This window comes from Brienomyrus brachyistius, unplaced genomic scaffold (assembly GCF_023856365.1).
Source record: "Brienomyrus brachyistius isolate T26 unplaced genomic scaffold, BBRACH_0.4 scaffold27, whole genome shotgun sequence".
Lineage (NCBI taxonomy): Eukaryota > Metazoa > Chordata > Actinopteri > Osteoglossiformes > Mormyridae > Brienomyrus > Brienomyrus brachyistius.
The window spans coordinates 4,076,412-4,097,619 of record NW_026042306.1 but is presented as its reverse complement, the minus strand read 5'-3'; the positions used below and the strand labels follow the sequence as shown (position 1 = coordinate 4,097,619).

Below are 21,208 nucleotides of genomic sequence, written 5' to 3'. Positions count from 1 at the left end.
GATAATACTTGAATCAGAACATCTACAGAATAGTAACAGTTAAGAAGTACCAGTGTGTCTTGAGGTGTGATTATATTTGAAAGGAAAAAAGAGTCTCACCAGCAATTGTGATAATTATATTTCAGAATATATATAATGGCACTTAATATTGTCTAGTATCACCATAGTCTACCTGTCAGAGTCGCTGGGTGAGCGGGTGAGCGCACGGGCATGCAAGCGAGCAGGAAGCAGGCAAGGAACCGCAAGTCGGGGAAAAACTGGGGATTTATTAAGGTGCAGGCAGGGCATGATGGAACAGCACTAAGACTCACTAACACCAATGACGGACAAGAAACCAGGGCAAGACATGGACTGAAATAAACAAGACTGGGCAAAAATAATCAGACACAGTTGGGCTAGATCGGGGAAGCACACATGGATAATCAGGGGGCATGGCGCACACGAGGATCATACGAGCCGGGAATGACACTACCATTTTGATGTTTCTGACAGTGACTGAAGTGTCAGTCATCAAATACCACTGGACACTCCTGGCCTGGAACAAACCAGCATATTTGTTTCAACCATATGCTGAGTTCGTACTAAAGCATCTCAAGGCAATGGAATGAAAGGAGCCCACAAGACGAACCTTGATGTAGCAGTAGTAATGTCCAGTGTGACAGCTGAATCCCAAGTGAACCAGCACGGTATACAGATGGTTAGATCTTGGGTTCTCCGTGGGACCAAAACATAAATGGACGCATGTCCAGGTATTCAGGGTACCTTACATTATGAGAAAAACAGCAGAGTCATTGTAATTGCAACAAATATATCATGCTATCCATTGGAAACCTGGGACTTGGAAGCACAAGTAATCATAAGGTACAAAGTAATTTGATTTCCCAACCTAAATATCCCACTTGCAGATCTGTGTCAGCTAAGAAACCCCTGCTTGAGTTACTCAGTTATGATGCTCAGACCAGAGGCAGCGTGTTTCAAAACATATTTACGAAGAAGGCTGAGAATAGCTCTACCTTAGATGCTAGGTAACCCATTTAAAGCCTTGACTTGGGTCTCAAGTTCTTTACTGGCTGCGGAAGATCCAACACTCTGCTGGTCCCGCAGTCTTTTAATCTCCTCCTCAAGTGCCTCTGAAGCAGTCTCCACTGGGCTGAGGTTAGGTTCTTCTTGGGAGAGAACCTCTAATTCAGACTGTCTTGCAGCTATGAGTTTGTAGTTTTTCTGTTGGGTAAAAATGATCAAATCAATTATGTATGAAAGAATACACACAAGAGTTATGAAAGTGAAACCAAAAATGTATCAAAATTAATCATCAAGTTTAATATGGTTCCATGGCGAGAATCTGTTTAAATTCATAGCTGTTGTACTATAGTTCCTTTTTTAAGTTGCCAGGAACTTTTCTTGTACAACCCAGCAGCGCTAACACATACAGACACATAAACACCTATGAGCAATTTACCAATTCACCTAACATGCAACCTTTGGCCTGTGGGAGGAAGGCAGAGAACCCAGAGAGAATAGCAAACTCCACACAGAAAGGCCCCAGCTAACCAGAGGGTTTGAACTCAGAACCCTCTTGCTGTGAGGCGACAGTGCTAGCCACTACACCACTACACCAATTGTGTGAGGCTAGTCTCAACACAATTGCAGCAAATATTTTTTTTCTATTGTTTGTGTTAGTCTGGCTCACAACCAAACTACAAAACTTACAGAAATGTAAAAATATCAAAACAGCCGTCATGAAAAGAACCCTTATTACCTTTTTTGCAACTACAGTTTCTTCCTGGGTGTCAGGGAAGAGTTTGTTGGGTAACCTCTTTCTCTTCTTGCTTTTTGGTTGGTCCTCTTGCAAGACTTTCTGCTCAGTAGTCTTAAGTGTAGACTCCTTTTCTGTTAGTAAAAAATAGTAGCAAGACAGAATTTAATTCCTAGAAATTATGTTTACGTTGCATCAAATACTTTTGGTTAGTTTCAGCCATGCCCACTGAAATCCATTGTTTTCATTTAATTCCGTGTAAATACATTAGAACACTATGGATAGCCCATGGGATGGAAGAAGTTGGGATGGGCATGGATGAAACAGGTGGTGCATCCCATCATTTTCACTGTTAACGTTCAAATTCACATTCAGCATGGCCAGAGCATGCAAAAAAAGTTGTTTTCCTTCGGAGGGAGGGGTGCACTCTGACGCTATTTGACCCGTGGCCTATTTATTTTTCCGTCCAATTTGTCTTTTGTTTTTACAGTTTTTGTATTTTTTTCCCCTATTTTTTTTTTATAGTTTACTCTGTTCGTTACACTTGTTAAATTTTGCCATATGTATACTGTAGCTGCCAAACTGATTTTTATTGTATAATGTTTCCTGACAATGTTGATATGTGACAGTTAGGAATTCTTATTAACCCAAATCTTACCTGAGATTCTTCAATTTAGGTGTATAATTAATGTTTCACTGCTAATTAAAAATTCATATGAAGCGAGACTCATATGACTAATGGCCGTTAGCTAGCTTGCTAAAAATTTGAATGAAGTGGGACTCTCATCATTAGCAAAAGCTAAAAGTTCAAATGAAGTGTCACTCGCGTAACTATCGGCTGTTAACGTTCAACAGCATGACTTTAGGCCTAGTCCCCCTTCGTCACTGTCCCGAAGCTAATAGCCTACAGCAAACGTTACTTGGCCAATGATGCAAAAACCATCCATCCATCCATTTTCCAAACCGCTTATCCTACTGGGTCGCGGGGGGTCCAGAGCCTATCCTGGTAGCAATGGGCACGAGGCAGGGAACAACCCAGGATGGGGGGCCAGCCCATCGCAGGGCACACTCACACACCATTCACACACACATTCACACCTACGGGCAATTTAGCAAGTCCAATTAACCTCCGCATGCTTTTGAACTCCGGGGGGAAACCGGAGTACCCGGAGGAAACCCCACGACAACATGGGGAGAACAATCAAACTCCGCACACATGTAACCCAGGCGGAGATTTGAACCCGGGTCCCAGAGGTGTGAGGCAACAGTGCTAATCACTGCACCACCATGCCACCCAAATGACTTTCATATGAACACATTTTTGTGGTTTCAGATTTAATGAGCTTCCTTGTCTCTTCTAGCAGGTGCCACAATGTAAACCACCATGTAGAGAGCAGTGCCAAGGAAATATCTATGTCATTGTAAATAAGAAACTGGTCTTAATGTTTTACCCGGTAAATTACATAAAAAAATATATATATGTACTTCTACTTCTTTTGTTTAAATACTAACCTGAATAATAAAACGTATATAACTGACATACTTGTCCTTTTTTAATTACAAATACTATATTGGGAAATAAAAAATAACCTCCTCCTTTTGCATGCAGATTGAAATATTGTTATTTACGTCTAAAATGGAGTAATGGAAGCCCCTAATCTTGAGGTTTTAAGTAACTACTTCCATTAATATTACCTTCAGCAGACCAATTAGAACCAACTTCTATATTGGATTTATCTGTGTGTATGGAGCCACCATTTTCAGAGTTACTGTGTATTATGTCTGCTGTACAGCCCTGATGTGGTAGCTGCTGAAATCATTCACTGGAGTTACCATTTGTTTTGTGTCTGGTAAAATTGTTGCTTTTTAGAATACAGTCAAAATATTTCATATCTGAGTGTGATATTTGGACGGTATCAAAAATTATATACTGTATCGCCTACTACTATTAAATATGTCGGTTATATAAGACCAAATCCATCGATTTACTAAAATTAAGTATTAGTTCGGAAATTATCTGTTGCTAAAACTAAAACCTAGTCTTCAAGTACAAATGTCTAATCATTGTGATTTAAGTGGGTATTACACGGTTATACTCAGAAATACCATATGGACAAAAGTTTTGGGACACACTTCTGAATCACCGAATAGAGGTGTTTCATTCAAACCCATCACCAAAATCAAGCACCTAGCCATGCAGTCAGGTTTACAAACATTTGTGAATGAATGGGTCATTCTGAAGAACTCAATGAATTCAAGTGTGGTACTGTCATAGGGTGACACCGTGGCAATTAAAAAGTTTGTGAGATTTCTTCCCTGAAAGATATGATTCAGATCATGTATAGTAATAATGCGGGGCTTGCAGCATGCTGAGAAAATTCAAAATCCCAACAAGAAAACTGTGTGCCAGGATCTTCATGGAATGGGCTTCCATGGCTGAACAGCTGCATGCAAAGCTCACATCACGGGGTGGTGTAAAGTATGTTACCACTGGACGGCAACAGTGGAAACATGTTCTGGGGAGGGACCACTCACACTTTTCTGTCTGGAAGTCTGACAGAAGAGTCTGTGTTTGGTGCATGCCAGAAGAACATTACCTGCCTGACTACATTGTTTTAACTGTCATGGATGCTGGAGGAGAGGTGATGGTATGGGTTAGGGTTATGCCCCTTAGCTCCAGTAAAAAGAATTCTGCCAGCAAACCCAGACATTTTCAATAATTCTATGCTTCCAACTTTGTGGGAACAGTTGATGGAATGTCTTTTTCTATTCCAGAATAACTGTGCACAAAGCAAGGTCCATAAAGACATGGTTGAGTGAGTCTGGTGTGGAAGAACTCGACTGGTCAACAGAGCCCTGAACTCCACTCCATCTAACACCTTTGGGATGAGCTACAATGCAGACTGAGAGCCAGGCCTTCATGTCCAACATCAGTGCCTGACCTCACTAATGCTCTTCTGGGTGGAGAAAAAAATCCCACAGAAACACTCCAAACTCTTGTGGAAAGCCTTCACAGAAGAGTGGCAGCAGTTATGGCTGCAAAGTGGGGACCAACTCTATATCGATGCTGATCATAGAACGACATGTCATAAAAATTCCTGTAGGTGTAAAGGCCAGGTTTCCCAGTACTTTTGTCCATATAATACAGCATGAAGGTTCGGTTGAGGCTAGGCTGATGTGCTGTAGTGTCGGCTAAGTTAGCAGTGGCTTTCCAGAATCATGCTGAGCATGGCTTCCGCACGGCAACCAAGGTGTTGGCAAAAGGTTGTAGGACCGATTCATTTACGCTACCATTGACCCAATTACGCTAGGGGCCGATAAAGGTATATCATAAGGCAACATGTAAAAGTACATGACCCATGTTTTGCCATTTTTAATGACTCCGTACTTGAGGAATCTACAGGTCATGTTTGTTTCAATAACATGTTTATGCACATGCTGCTATTATGATTTATAGCTTATTATTTGTGATAAGTTAAATGAGCTGGCTGCAAATTCGACTTTTTCAAATATAATGCATAAAATATATTCTCAAATTTTAACAACATTTAGATGTTTTATCAACACATTTATAATATTTACATATATAATATTTATTATTGCAAGTACAGAACCAGACTTGAAGGAAAAGAAAGGAAACCATTCTGGGGACGGTGTGAAATCAATCAATTTAAAAATAAAGATTACAACATTTAAAATGAGACTTCAGGGAAAATGAGAGTCAGGGAAACTAGAACAGAAAGGCACGGATCCAGAGATGCAAGCCCAAATACGCTTTATTTGCGCTGTAAGGCAAGCTAAGGCACCAGAAGGGAAAGGCGAAAGGCAAGGTCGAGGGACAGGCAGGTAGGTCGTAATCCGGGGAAGCAATCCGACACGGAGGCACGGGACAGGACCACACAGGGGTACAGGGACGGGACGTGCCGGGCTCGGTGGCGAAAACGGGTCAGGTGCGGGAACGGGTCTGGAACGGGAAGGAAAACAGGTAAGGCAAATACACGGGGCAAACAGATCAGGTTAGGAGTTCGGGTAAGACGATAGACAAGAAAGTGCTCGGCAAGGCTATAAATCATTAGCGCAATACTTCGCGTTTGGCTGTTGCGACTTGGCTCTTTTTATCCACCCTCTCGTTAAGCATAATACTCTACAGCTTGGCATTTATATTTATATATATGGCATTAATCAACAGATGAGGGGTGATTTAAATATACTGGAGGGAGCCTGGCAGGGGCCTACTTGTATCTGATGAGCCGGCCAGCCTGTATCAGCTGTGCCCATTTATCAATGATATGTAAAGAGCACAGTTCACCCTAAAACTGAAGGATTTTTTTAAAGGATTTACTGATATCTAACCATCTAGTTCATTGCACTGGGAGATGCCTGATTTTGGAGCTGAACGGCCCCCTTTTCTCAGTTTTAGGGTGAATTGTCCTTTTTAATATATTACAGGAGCCTTTGAATGAACAGTGAGCCGGTTTGAAGCCCTGGTGGCAGCCTACTTGTATTTGATGAGCTGGCCACCCTGGATTAGTTTCACAGGCTTAAACCTCCTTTACAAAGTCTCTCTGGAGTCCTGAGTGACCCAGTGGACGCTCACACAGATGGAAGGTGAGCCCTCTGCATCTTACCGAAGGTCATTTGGCCACTGATGATCTCAGGGCTCTTCTTCATATTACTCATCGCTGCTTTGGGCAGACCTCAGTTAATCAGGTCCCCATAAGTGCTGAAATCAAACAATAAAACACAGAGCTGATCTAACATGCAGCAGGGTGAAGGTACAGTCGAACCTCGTTACTACGTACCCCGGATACAACATTTTCACCTTTTCAACGTACAGGTTTCTAATTCCCATTTTTAGCCTAGGTATTATTCCAATAGCAGCCATTGTTTACAGCGTACACCCTTACAGCGTAAACTTCGATACAACATCCAAATTTCTAGAGAAAATATGAAAACTAACCATCGTTCCAACGTACAGCGCTCTCCCCGCCCACCACAACTTGTGTCGCTACATCTACCTGTATCTACCTGATCTTTGCCCGACAATGCACATTTGTCTATTGCGTTGCTTGGCGTTAAATGAGTTGCCTTGACCGATCATTACTGGGCTGCGTAGTAATGGCTTAAGTGTTGTGTGCGTATTCTTCGTTTATTAAACCTTGTGAAATACGGGTCATCTCGGTAATTGTGAATTCAGAATAATAATGGAAGTAAAGGATTTTATGATTTAATTTGACCAATATTTCATTTGGATGCGAATGTTTATTTTAAAAATCCATTTTGACCAGCCGTTGTGTATTTTCGTTGCCGTTTATCGCAGGCCGGCACTAAGTAATCGTGAGTAATTTAATGAAAATTCCAAGGATCCAAATGAGCTTTGTCGAATTATTTAACAAGTAATAATGTGTTCGTTTGTTTTGTAGTCAATTTAAGGGTCTGTTCTATTAAAGTTTTATCATTTACATGGATATTTCGTGAGTTCTTTCATCCATCTTCCACTAAGTGGTTACAACGTTCTATGCTTATAACGTACATGTTTTTGATATCCCGTCTTGTACGTAGTAACGAGGTTCGACTGTACCATTAAAGAAATTCCAGAGGATTCTGACAACACATCAGTGTGAGATTATTAAACAGTAGTCATAAAATTATATTTATATTAACAAAAAAATCAGTTTGTGACTTTGTTGGAATGTTTTCACAACAGGCATATTTAGATCACGGAAATAGATCATGCCCCTGCATGCCCCCACCTAGAATATTGTGTGCAGGTTTGGTCACCATACCTTAAGAAGGACATTGCTGCCTTGGAAAAGGTGCAACGTAGGGGTACCAGAATGATTCCTCGTCTTAGAGGAATGTCTTACGAGAGGTTAACTGAGCAGAATCCGTTTAGCCTCGAGTAAAGGAGACTAAGAAGGACATGATCCAGGTATATAAGATTCTAACAGGTCTGGATGCTGTTCAATATTTCAATATTAGTTTAAATATTAGAAATTGTGGCCATAAGTGGAAATTAGTGAGAGAACATTTTAAAACAAATTTGAGGAAGCACTTTTTTACACATCATGTTTTTAGAGTCTTGCTACTAGTTTAGTAAGTAGTAAGCTAAATCCCTGGGTTCCTTTAAATCAGAGCTAGATAAGATTTTAACAACTCTGAGCTATTAGTTAAGTTCTCCCCATATGAGCTTGATGGGCTGATTGGTCTCCTCTCGTTTGTAAATTTCTTTAAAGTTCTTATGTAGGTAACTGTAACTGACCCATATGATAAAATGATTTTGTCTAATACAGGACTACATTAGGTAAATGTTATCCCCTCACACTTTGTATGGGCAGTGAATTGCCCCTACTCACGTGTGGTTTCATAATAAGAAAAATGAAAGAAATGAATACACAGATATATAAATTTATATATATATATATATTTATTTGGAAGGAGGGGAGATTTTTCTCCTGCATTGTGAAATGGAAGAAAAAAAACATTCATGAAGAACACAAACCTATAAAAGATACTTGTGTGACACTATTAAGGAAGGATCTGACTGGCAGAAAAGCTGGCTGAGTGATTGCCTGGTTGCCGGCTGCAAATGCTATGTCGAGCAGTAATATGGCATTAATCAACAGATGAGGGGTGGAGATTTAAATATTCTAGAGGGAGCCTGGTGGAGACCTACTTGTGTCGGATGAGCCGGCCACCCTGAATTATCTGCGCCGTCGCATTGGTGACATGGCATCCGAAGAGGACTCGATAGGAGAACTTCATAAAAACGAGTGAGTTACAGGTAAGAGCTGGGGAGACAGAGATCATGCAGGGGTCAGAGGCCAGAAAGAAGAAGAGCAACCAGCTTAAAACCTTTAAAAAGTCCCTCTGGAGTCCCGAGTGACCCAGTGGACACTTATATAGATGGAAGGTGAGCCCTCTGCCTCTTACCTAAGGTCATTCGACGACTGATTATTTCAGGGCTCTTCCTCATGCCCGTCACAGCGACTATGGGCAGACCCCAATTAATTACAGGTCCCCAGAAGTGCTGAAATCAAACAATAAAACACAGAGCTGATCTAACATGCAGCAGGGTGAAGGTACCATTAACGAAATTCCAGAGGATTCTTACAATATATTAGTGTGAGATTATTAAACAGTAGTCATAAAATTACATGTATATTTGTTGCGTTTTCAGCTCTGTTTTCCATACCAAAAGAAAATATCACACAGAGGATCAATTGGGAAAAAAATATATAAACGATGGTTTTCTTTAATTCTTTGTTTTCTCCTCCTTGCCACCACACACAGTATCAACGTTGATGTAGGACACAATTGTCTTATCCCGCCAACTCAAACAGGAACGTCAATTAACTCAGGATCGTACTGCAGGTAATAGACTTGCACACTAACATCGTGATCACAAAACCAAATATATATATATATAAGTGCATGTCATTTTTAGTACCCTACGTCGTACAGTTCAACAGAAAATAATACAAACAGACAATGTAAAAACATTGTGACTGATGAGGACATATAACTTAACACCCCCACTTGTTCTCATCATCTCAAAACCAAGTTAACAATGGAGGTATATTTCAGCTACCAAAAAGAAAACTTTTAAATTTAACCATTTTAATCTTTGCAACTGGTTTTGTTAATATGTCTGCAACCATGTCTTCTGATGGGCAGTAAACAATGTCTATCTTGCCTTCATTTAGTGCATTCCGAATAAAATGAAATCTCACATCAATGTGTTTGGACCTTTGCCTGTTCACTGGGTTATTACTCAGTGCAATGGCCCCCTGATTGTCTCCATGGATTTTGGTGTAATTGTAAACTTTATCATCCATGCCATTGAGCAGTTGAGTCAGATACATGCTTTCCTGTGTAGTGGTTGCCAAGCCGATGTATTCCGCCTCACAAGTAGACAATGCCACTGTGGGCTGCTTCTTTGACTTCCAAGAAATAACAGGGCCTTGTTTGGTCAGGCTAAAACAGTATCCTGTAGTGCTACGTCTGTCTTCCAGAGAAGATGCCCAATCAGAATCACTGAACGCTATTAGGTTCAAGTCTTCATCAGTTTTCTTGAAGCACAACTCGTAATCAATAGTGCCCCTTAGGTATCTCAGGACATGCTTAGCAGCCACCAGGTGCTCTGCCTTTGGTTTCGCCAATGTTTGTGACAATTTGCTAACAATCCAGCTAATGTCCGGTCTGGTACAAGTCATGGCATAAATCAAACTACCTACAATCTCACGGTATTCTTTATGATCAACAACTGAATTGATTGCACCATCAAGCTTTAGTTCACAAGGAGTAGATCTCGGTTTACAGTTTGACATTCCAAACTTTTCAAGTATTCTAAGAATGTACTTTCTCTGGTTCATTTTAATTTCCTCCCCTTTTTGTTCGAATTGAATACCCAAAAAATATGATATTTTTCCCAGATCCTTCATGTTAAATTGGGACTTCATGGTGATTTTGAATTTGTTGAGTAAATGGTTATTGCTAGCTGCTATGATTAAATCGTCAACCCAGATGATCACAACAATGGTCTCACTGCCTAATTGTTTTCTATAGACACAGTGGTCAGATGCATTTCTCACAAAATTGTTTTGTTCTAAGTAATCATGTAATAGTTTGTACCAATTTCTTCCGGATTGTTTAAGGCCATATAAGGATTTCTTTAATTTATACACTAATTTTTCCCCTGTCTCTGACATCTCTTCAAAACCTTCTGGTTGTTCTACAAAAATTTCGGTGTCAATTGGAGCATGTAAGTATGCTGTTTTGACATCCATTTGATGAACAATTAAGTTGTTTTGTACTGCTATTTGCATCAGCGCTCGTACTGAAGTAAGGTTTGCTGTCGGGGCAAACGTCTCATGGTAGTCTATACCTTCTCTCTGACTGTAACCCTTAGCAACGTATCTAGCTTTAAAGATCTTTTCTCCTCCAACATTTTCTTTAATGGCATAGACCCATCTACCCCCAACTACATTTCTACCCTCTGGTAAAGAAGTCAGCTCAAATGTATCATTTTCCTTAAGCGAGTCGAGTTCTTCCCTCATCGCGCACTCCCATTTGGGTGCTTCGGGTGACATCAAGGCTTCTTTATAGGTTTGAGGAATTCCGTATACTGCCCTGTAACAACAATCAACATTTGCATGTGTCACGTCCTTATCTTCAAAATCTGGCATGTAATCATCTAAGTATTTTGGGGCTCTTTTCTCCCTTCTTGGGTAGCGCTTATTTGAAACATCATTAGATTTCGGATCTACACTGTTTTTGTTATCATCTAGGGTTGTGTTTCCTGTAGTCTCATCATGCTGTGACAGATCTGCATTATGAAAGTTCACAATCTCCTCATTTTTGTCTAGGACCTGGTTCTCTGTGCTATCCTCACTTTGTGCCTCATCAACACTACTGTCACTTCCAGCCTTCCTGATTTCATATCCCTGGGTTTCTGAATCATACTCATCTGTTTGTGTATGTTGTTCAACACTGTTCTTTCTAATGAATTTTACAAGTCTGTGCTTTGATACTTTACCTCTATGTGGGTTATAGATCAAGTAAGCTGGGCTGTTCCTACTGTACCCTACAAAAATTCCCTTTTCACCTCTGGGGTCCAGTTTCTTGTGTTCATGATTGTATGTATAACAATCTGATCCAAAAATCCACATTTTGGAAAGATTTGGCTTTCTTCCGGTTAACATGAAATATGGAGTATTTTTAGTTCTGTTATTGTAACACCTATTACGAATGTGTGCTGCACTTTGAACTGCATAAGGCCACAATACCTTTGGTAATCCCTTCTCTAATAATAGACACCTTCCCATTTCAAAAAGGGTCCTCCACTGTCTCTCAGCTGTACCATTTTGATGGGGAGAGTAAGGGGATGATGTCTCATGCCTTATGCCTTTATCCCTTAAAAGTGACTGAAAAGTATTGCTCATGTATTCTGTGCCGTTATCTGACCTCATGCACTTGACTCTACCATATGGTGCACTGTCTGCCAAGAACTTCTCTGTTGCTAATGTTGTGTCACTCTTATTTTTAAGAAAATATACAGATACTGCCCCCGAAAAGTCATCTGTGAATAAAATGGCATACTTAAATCCATCTTGAGCAACTGGCTCAATGGGACCTGCTAAGTCAGTATGTACCAACTCCAGTGGTGCCCTAGCTTTTGCATCAGGTTTCCTATTGATGTGATTAGTGAATTTTCCCTCCGTGCATACACTACAACCTACCTTGTTGTTACCTGTAATCTCCATGCCCTGTACCACACTGGGTAATTTTAACACATCATCAATATTACAGTGCCCCAGAATCTCATGCCAAGTTTTAACATCACAAGTTAAATTTACTCTGTCATTGGAAATCATGTCATGAACTGAATCATCGACACATTGTTCATTGTCATTTACCGTTTTCAGATAGTACAGCCTTTCATGTTCCTCTATTTGGAAAGTGGTTCCATCTTTAAGTATAAGTTCATTTTGTCCTTCCTGAAAGATCATTCTGGCTCCATCGGTTGAGATGGCTTTTACAGAGATTATGTTTTGTGGATATGTTGGTATGAATAAGGCCTTCCACAGCATGATCTTGGTGATTTTTCCTTCTGAGTCCTGAAGAAATACCTCTGCGTCACCACGTTTCAACGCCACACTGTTTGTCCTGGTTCCATCTGCTAGCTCCATGTAGTGTGATTTTGGGTTAAAGGTCTCATCGAATCTTGTGAATTTACTTTTCTCTGTTATGATATGGGATGTTGCTCCACAATCTACCATCAGTCCATTTCCTTTGATACTATTTGTGGGAAAGTGTTGACTAACCTTAAATACAAATGTTTGTTTGTCCTTGTGGTCCTCTTGTCTCTCCGCAGTTTGTTTCGCGTTGTCTTTGTACTTGGTTTTTCTTCGGCATGTCTCGTCGTTGTGCGTTGAGCTTTTATGGTAGCTGCACCATTTACTGGTTCCTTTTTGGCGGCACTCTCTCGCAATATGACCGCGATTCCCACATCCGTAGCAGGTTATAGATGATACGTCCACTTTCATTACATTATCTGATTTAGTTTTTATGCCGAACTTTTCTGTCTCTTCGTAGCTTCTTAGTTTACTTTTGAATTGAGTAAGTGTTAATTCCTCGCTGCTCTGCGTCGTATGAATAGCGAAGGGTTTGTACGATTCCGGGAGGCCCTTCAGAATCATGGCTATTATAAGCCCGTCGCTAATTATTTCCTTCGCGTTTCGCAGGGATATTACCGCCTTTTCAGCTCGGATGATATAGTCTGTTACAGATTCTTCTGGCTCTTTTTGTAATGAGGTTAGTTCTGTATACAGGGCAATAATTCGGGGTTTACCCTGACTAGCGTAATGACTTCGTAGTATTTGTAAAGCTTTTCTGCCATCATCTACCGCCTCTCTCATCACTAGCGATAGGCTTCTATCGTCTAGTAGTTGGATTAACTCTGCGTAACATTCGGCGTTCTTTTCTGCATCTGGATCAGCGGTGGACAGGATCGTGTCCTTTAAGCCCATTATTCTCAGGTGACCGAGAAATTTTACTTCCCAAAGTTCGTAATTATTTTCATCCCCATCGAAAACTAACCTGTGCCATCTTCCTCCGGTGTCACGCCTGGGCCCATAACCTGTTGCGTTTTCAGCTCTGTTTTCCATACCAAAAGAAAATATCACACAGAGGATCAATTGGGAAAAAAATATATAAACGATGGTTTTCTTTAATTCTTTGTTTTCTCCTCCTTGCCACCACACACAGTATCAACGTTGATGTAGGACACAATTGTCTTATCCCGCCAACTCAAACAGGAACGTCAATTAACTCAGGATCGTACTGCAGGTAATAGACTTGCACACTAACATCGTGATCACAAAACCAAATATATATATATATAAGTGCATGTCATTTTTAGTACCCTACGTCGTACAGTTCAACAGAAAATAATACAAACAGACAATGTAAAAACATTGTGACTGATGAGGACATATAACTTAACAATATTAACAAAAAATCAGTTTGTGACTTTCTTGCCGTGCTTTTGTTGTAAGGATTTTCCCAACAGGCACATTTAGATCACGGAAAGACAAAGAAAACAAACAAAAAAAATTATAAGTGCAATTCTGTGATCACCAGCAGCACTTCTGCAATGATGGACCCAAACGTAAGAAGTGACTTTATGCTTACATCTACAACAAAGCGAAGAGTTTAAGCTCTATATGCACTGAAGGCAATCGACAAGGAAAGTTTACATATAGGATTTTTAAATAAACTGCAAGCGCCTCTGGATGCACATACCTCCTCAGATACTTCTGAAACTCCCTGTTCCTCAGTTGGTTTACAGCTCTTTGAAAAAAATTGCTTGCCATTTAAAATTTGACGTGCCGACAGACCTGTTATCTCCGCCAAAAAGAACACCCTCACTCCAGCAACTGACGCATTGCCGCCGCGATTTCGCGGGCTAAGTGGATTTCTCCACTGTAATTGGTCCATCCAAGATGAAAAAAAAAACTGCCTTAACGGTGGGAATGTACAAACTGCACAGCATGCTGGTAAAGGTAGTATGGCGGAAAAACAGTGCAGTATAGAATTCCACATTTTACAGTTAAATATTTAAAATATTTATTTTCTTTAAATTGGGTGTATTTCACTAAAAAAAAACAGTTTACTCCAATAAACAGTTATGTTTACTCCCAAAAAGTGGGTGCAAATTGTTGCCTTATTTTATTCAAGGCTCTCAAGTTTCATCAAAACCTTTAAGATAGATTACATTATGAGAGAAACGCGTGTCTCACTGTTAATGCGAGGACTCCTGCCTACCGCATTCATCTTGCTCTTACGCTTCCACCTTTTCCGCACTCCATCTGTGTGCGCATTCATGTAATAACGTATTACATATTATTATTTGCAGCGGGATCACACGTAACTTACTTATTATTCCATCCATCCATTTTCCAAACCGCTTATCCTTCTACCTCGCGGGGGGCACGAGGCGGGGAACAACCCAGGATGGGGGCCAGCCCATCGCAGGGCACAGTCACACATCAGTCTTATTTATTATTCCATCCATCCATCCATTTTCCAAACCGCTTATCCTATTGGGTCGCGGGGGGTCCGGAGCCTATCCCGGAAGCAATGGGCACGAGGCAGGGAACAACCCAGGATGGGGGGCCAGCCCACACACACTCACACACCAGTCTTATTTATTATTCGCAGCGTCTTATTCGGATTTTCCGGTCCATCTTAAATGTTGCGCAGCCGAATGCAATGATGCGATTGCGCATGTAGGGGGAGCATTTTAATACCTTAAACCAGGGGTGCCCAAACATTTTCCCTTAGTGGGCCAAAATGAAAATCTATCGGAGGACCGCGGGCCAAATGTAATATTTTACACAAAATACAAACACTAATAGTAAAGTAGTTTTATTTATCAAACAGTTATCTAACCTTCCGTTCTGTGTAAATACCATTAAACAAAATATGACAAATAAGTCATATATAGGCATTTAGAACACGTCTAAACTTTTGTAATCACATATAGTGCAAAATGTCAAAGAGTGCATGTCCAACAGCAACACAACAACAACAGTAGGAACAATATAATTGCACCACTAGTGAGAAACATGAAGCTGTTCTTTGGCGTTTATCAGCCTATCAATATTAGGTTGCAGCTGACTCACTGAGAGGGTGAGGATGTCCTGTAGGTGTGGGTCAGTCAGAGTGCTTCTGAGCCTGGACTTGTTAAGGTTCATTACACTAAAAGTCTGTTCACAGATGTAAGTGCTGCCAAACAAAGCTAACATGACCTGTGCATGTTTCCTAATGTCTGGGTACCTTTCAGATGAGACATGTGTGTAGAAGTCTTTCAGGTGTAGTGACATGAATTTATTCTTTAGCTCAGAATCACACTGAAACTCAATTAGCTGCATCTGAATGTGATCAGGCACTGAGTCCACACTTATGGTGAAGGGTTGAGAAAACAGCTCCATGTCACCTCTACTTTCCCTAAAGTCCTCAAAGCGCAACGCAAAGTCCTGGTCCAAGTGTCTGAGAAGTGCTGCATATTCAGGCAGTCTCTGCTTCACCAGGTTGACCTCTCTCAGACTAGGGAAGTGTGCAAGGTTTCCTGGGAAGAAGTGAAAGAGCTGCTAAGTCGTCAAATAATAATAAATATTGCAACATAAATGTTGTTTTATGTACTTTGAAAGAGTTAGCCTTACAATTTTATTACAATACTTTTTAACAATACTTTTTAACTGCACAACAGTGGAATATGGATATGTTAGTAAATGCACTTACTAACATATTCCACATAATATCAGTCCCAGTAACTGCACTTTTATCATGTGAGGTGCAGGTACATGCTGCCACCTTTCCTCTCCATTGTCACTTGATTAAATCATAAGCATTTTTACAATCACAAAAAATATGCAAGCTCCAAAAGACAAACAAAGCGCATGTCTGCCTGTCAATCAAGTTTAAGAACCATGGACAGCGCTGTCCCTCTGCGACACAGTTAACAAGGACGGGACTTATTTACGGCATAAAATACAGTATGATAGACATTATCACCATTAAAACTGAATGTGTATGTGTGTCTCTGTGTGTGTACAATGTATTAACCAACCTGCTGACAGATGTCGACAGAGTAGCTGCAGCTTCGACCTGAAGGCCGTTATGTGGTCAAACAGCTCAGTGATGATCTGATCCTTCCCTTGAAGCTGAATATTCAGGGTGTTGAGCAGGTCAGTGATGTCCACCATAAAAGCCACGTCACAAAACCATTTTTCATCTGTGGGGACTTGAGTGTCACTGTTCTTGCTTGTCAGAAACTCCGCGATGACATGGCGCAGCTCAAAAAATCTTTTGAGGACTTTCCCGCGGCTCAGCCACCTCACCTCTTGGTGGTAAAGCACATCCTTGTATTGTGAATCAACCTCCTCTAGAAGAGCTCTGAACTGGCGGTGTGAGAGCGCTTTTGATCGTATGCAGTTTATGATTTTAATCACGTCACGCACCACGTCTCCCATACCAACTGATCTGGCACATAGTTGCTCTTGGTGCAGGATGCAGTGGTATTTTGCCACCTTACCTCCACATTGGGAAACCTTCTGGGAAATTAGTGTGGCAAGGCCTGTTTTCCTCCCAACCATGGCAGGTGCTCCTTCAGTTGTTATCCCAACCAATTTTTCCCAGCTCAGCCCGTTCGTATCCAACACTCGCTCAACGGCTGCAAACAAATCCTCACTTTTTGTTGTGCTGCGCAGTGTCTCAAATCCAGCCAGCTCCTGAGTTATTTCCATGTTTTCATTTACTCCCCGTATGAAAACCAAAAGTTGTGCAGAGTCCGAAATGTCCGTGCTCTCATCACACGCCAAAGAAAAGGCGACAAATCCAGCAGCCTTTGCTTTAAATTGCTCCTTAATGTCTCGAGACATTTCTTCAATACGACGTGTCACAGTATTTCGTGAGAGGCTGATCTGGGAGAAAGTTTTTGCCTGTGACGGGCACATGATTGTCGCAGCTATGGACAGACACTCCTTAACAAAGTCACCCGTTGAAAATGATCTCCCAGTCCGGGCAATTAGCGCAGTAATCTCAATGCTGGCTCGTGTCGCGCTGTCCTGGGCTGTCGAGGGCCGTGTAAGAGTCCCTTGTTGCCTGTGAAGTTTAGCCAGCAGCTCCCTGGTCTTGTTCTTTCGCGCATCACCTTTGAATTGTGAAAATGCTGCGTGCTTCGTCTCATAATGATGACGAATGTTATACTCCTTTAGTACAGCAACAGACTGGTTACAAATAAGGCAGACCGCTTTAGCATTTATGTCAGTGAAAAAAATATTCTTCCTCCCAGCATTTTTTAAAATGTCTTTTGTCTGTGTGCCACTGACGATGCCGCTCCATGTTGATAGTGGCTTAAGCTAGCAGCCCGGTGGTGACCCGCCACAAACTGGTTTGATCGCGTATGGCGGCAACAAAGACTCATGGGACTTTTTACAAATTGTTAAAATATGACTATTTATGAAGTGTGGAAATGTACATATGTGCACAGATATACTCTACATTACCCTTATAGTTGCTTGTATTTCAATTTTAGTCTTAGATATTTCAAATGTAATCAAAGCACCATGAGTGAGGACTGTATAATATATATTAGTTAGGCCAACGTACACTAAAAAGTAAACGCACTGATAGCTACACTGGGATTCGTGCTTTAAGAGTTTTTGAAACAAATTTTAGTACAGTAATAATTTAAAATTTTAGATATCCATTGGCGGGCCAATCTAAATAGTACGCCGGGCCAACCTTGGCCCGCGGGCCCCACTTTGGGCACCCCTGGTATAAAGTATAGTTTTAAAAGAGATGAGGGATATTATTAACCAACCTTTAACATTACTATTTGAGAAATCCTTATCTACTGGTGTGGCACTTTCTAATTGGAAGCATGCTAATATAACACCCATATTCAAAAAAAGGGGATAGAAGTAATCCAGCAAACTATAAGCCAATCAGTTTAACTTGCATAACTGGAATGGTAATGGAAGCTATAATCCAAGTGAAAATGGTAGATTACCTGGATTAAAATAACATTCTGAGGTATAGCCATCATAGATTTAGGAGAGGTAGGTCCTGTTTAACTAATCTACTTGAGTTCTTTGAGGAAGCTACGAAAGAAATTGATCACAAAAAGGCCTATGATGTTATCTGCTTAGTTCTGCAGAAGGCCTTTGATGTTGTCCACCACAAACGGCTCCATTATATAATTCCTCGGTAAGTCCCCACCTAGAATATTGTGTGCAGGTTTGGTCACCATACCTTAAGAAGGACATTGCTGCCTTGGAAAAGGTGCAACGTAGGGGTACCAGAATGATTCCTCGTCTTAGAGGAATGTCTTACGAGAGGTTAACTGAGCAGAATCCGTTTAGCCTCGAGTAAAGGAGACTAAGAAGGACATGATCCAGGTATATAAGATTCTAACAGGTCTGGATGCTGTTCAATATTTCAATATTAGTTTAAATATTAGAAATCGTGGCCATAAGTGGAAATTAGCGAGAGAACATTTTAAAACAAATTTGAGGAAGCACTTTTTTACACATCATGTTTTTAGAGTCTTGCTACTAGTTTAGTAAGTAGTAAGCTAAATCCCTGGGTTCCTTTAAATCAGAGCTAGATAAGATTTTAACAACTCTGAGCTATTAGTTAAATTCTCCCCATATGAGCTTGATGGGCTGATTGGTCTCCTCTCGCTTGTAAATTTCTTATGTCCTTATGTAGGTAACTGTAACTGACCCATGTGATAAAATGATTTTGTCTAATACAGGACTACATTAGGTAAATGTTATCCCCTCACACTTTGTATGGGCAGTGAATTGCCCCTACTCACATGTGGTTTCATAATAAGAAAAATGAAAGAAATGAATACACAGATATATAAATTTATATATATATATATTTATTTGGGAGGAGGGGAGATTTTTCTTCTGCATTCTGAAATGGAAGAAAAAAACATTCATGAAAAACACAAACCTATAAAAGGTACTTGTGTGACACTATTAAGGAAGGATCTGACTAGGAGAAAAGCTGGCTGAGTGATTGCCTGGTTGCCGGCAGCAAATGCTATGTCGAGCAGTAATATGGCATTAATCAACAGATGAGGGGTGGAGATTTAAATATTCTAGAGGGAGCCTGGTGGAGACCTACTTGTGTCGGATAAGCCGGCCACCCTGAATTATCTGCGCCGTCGCATTGGTGACATGGCATCCGAAGAGGAGCCAGTATTGGCGCTGGACTCGATAGGAGAACTTCATAAAAATGAGTGAGTTACAGGTAAGAGCTGGGGAGACAGAGATCATGCAGGGGTCAGAGGCCAGAAAGAAGAAGAGCAACCAGCTTAAAACCTTTAAAAAGTCCCTCTGGAGTCCCGAGTGACCCAGTGGACACTTATATAGATGGAAGGTGAGCCCTCAGCCTCTTACCTAAGGTCATTCGACGACTGATTATTTCAGGGCTCTTCCTCATGCCCGTCACAGCGACTATGGGCAGACCCCAATTAATTACAGGTCCCCAGAAGTGCTGAAATCAAACAATAAAACACAGAGCTGATCTAACATGCAGCAGGGTGAAGGTACCATTAACGAAATTCCAGAGGATTCTTACAATATATTAGTGTGAGATTATTAAACAGTAGTCATAAAATTACATGTATATTAACAAAAAATCAGTTTGTGACTTTCTTGCCGTGCTTTTGTTGTAAGGATTTTCCCAACAGGCACATTTAGATCACGGAAAGACAAAGAAAACAAACAAAAAAAATTATAAGTGCAATTCTGTGATCACCAGCAGCACTTCTGCAATGATGGACCCAAACGTAAGAAGTGACTTTATGCTTACATCTACAACAAAGCGAAGAGTTTAAGCTCTATATGCACTGAAGGCAATCGACAAGGAAAGTTTACATATAGGATTTTTAAATAAACTGCAAGCGCCTCTGGATGCACATACCTCCTCAGATACTTCTGAAACTCCCTGTTCCTCAGTTGGTTTACAGCTCTTTGAAAAAAATTGCTTGCCATTTAAAATTTGACGTGCCGACAGACCTGTTATCTCCGCCAAAAAGAACACCCTCACTCCAGCAACTGACGCATCGCCGCCGCGATTTCGCGGGCTAAGTGGATTTCTCCACTGTAATTGGTCCATCCAAGATGAAAAAAAAAACTGCCTTAACGGTGGGAATGTACAAACTGCACAGCATGCTGGTAAAGGTAGTATGGCGGAAAAACAGTGCAGTATAGAATTCCACATTTTACAGTTAAATATTTAAAATATTTATTTTCTTTAAATTGGGTGTATTTCACTAAAAAAAAACAGTTTACTCCAATAAACAGTTATGTTTACTCCCAAAAAGTGGGTGCAAATTGTTGCCTTATTTTATTCAAGGCTCTCAAGTTTCATCAAAACCTTTAAGATAGATTACATTATGAGAGAAACGCGTGTCTCACTGTTAATGCGAGGACTCCTGCCTACCGCATTCATCTTGCTCTTACGCTTCCACCTTTTCCGCACTCCATCTGTGTGCGCATTCATGTAATAACGTATTACATATTATTATTTGCAGCGGGATCACACGTAACTTACTTATTATTCCATCCATCCATTTTCCAAACCGCTTATCCTTCTACCTCGCGGGGGGCACGAGGCGGGGAACAACCCAGGATGGGGGCCAGCCCATCGCAGGGCACAGTCACACATCAGTCTTATTTATTATTCCATCCATCCATCCATTTTCCAAACCGCTTATCCTATTGGGTCGCGGGGGGTCCGGAGCCTATCCCGGAAGCAATGGGCACGAGGCAGGGAACAACCCAGGATGGGGGGCCAGCCCACACACACTCACACACCAGTCTTATTTATTATTCGCAGCGTCTTATTCGGATTTTCCGGTCCATC

The 21,208-nt window shown here is 40.9% G+C and overlaps 1 protein-coding gene and 1 long non-coding RNA gene across 2 annotated transcripts in view; one reads left to right on the top strand and one right to left on the bottom strand.

Annotated features, from left to right (window-relative positions):
* LOC125720918 (putative nuclease HARBI1) overlaps positions 1 to 21,208 on the top strand; it is a 179,213-nt gene that overhangs the window by 95,833 nt on the left and 62,172 nt on the right. The window lies entirely within an intron of this gene.
* Positions 503 to 2,257, bottom strand: LOC125720939 (uncharacterized). Its single transcript, XR_007385622.1, has 3 exons — positions 1,760 to 2,257; positions 1,014 to 1,221; positions 503 to 762 (listed from the first exon to the last, which is right to left on the bottom strand). It is a non-coding gene; the product is annotated as an uncharacterized LOC125720939 (long non-coding RNA).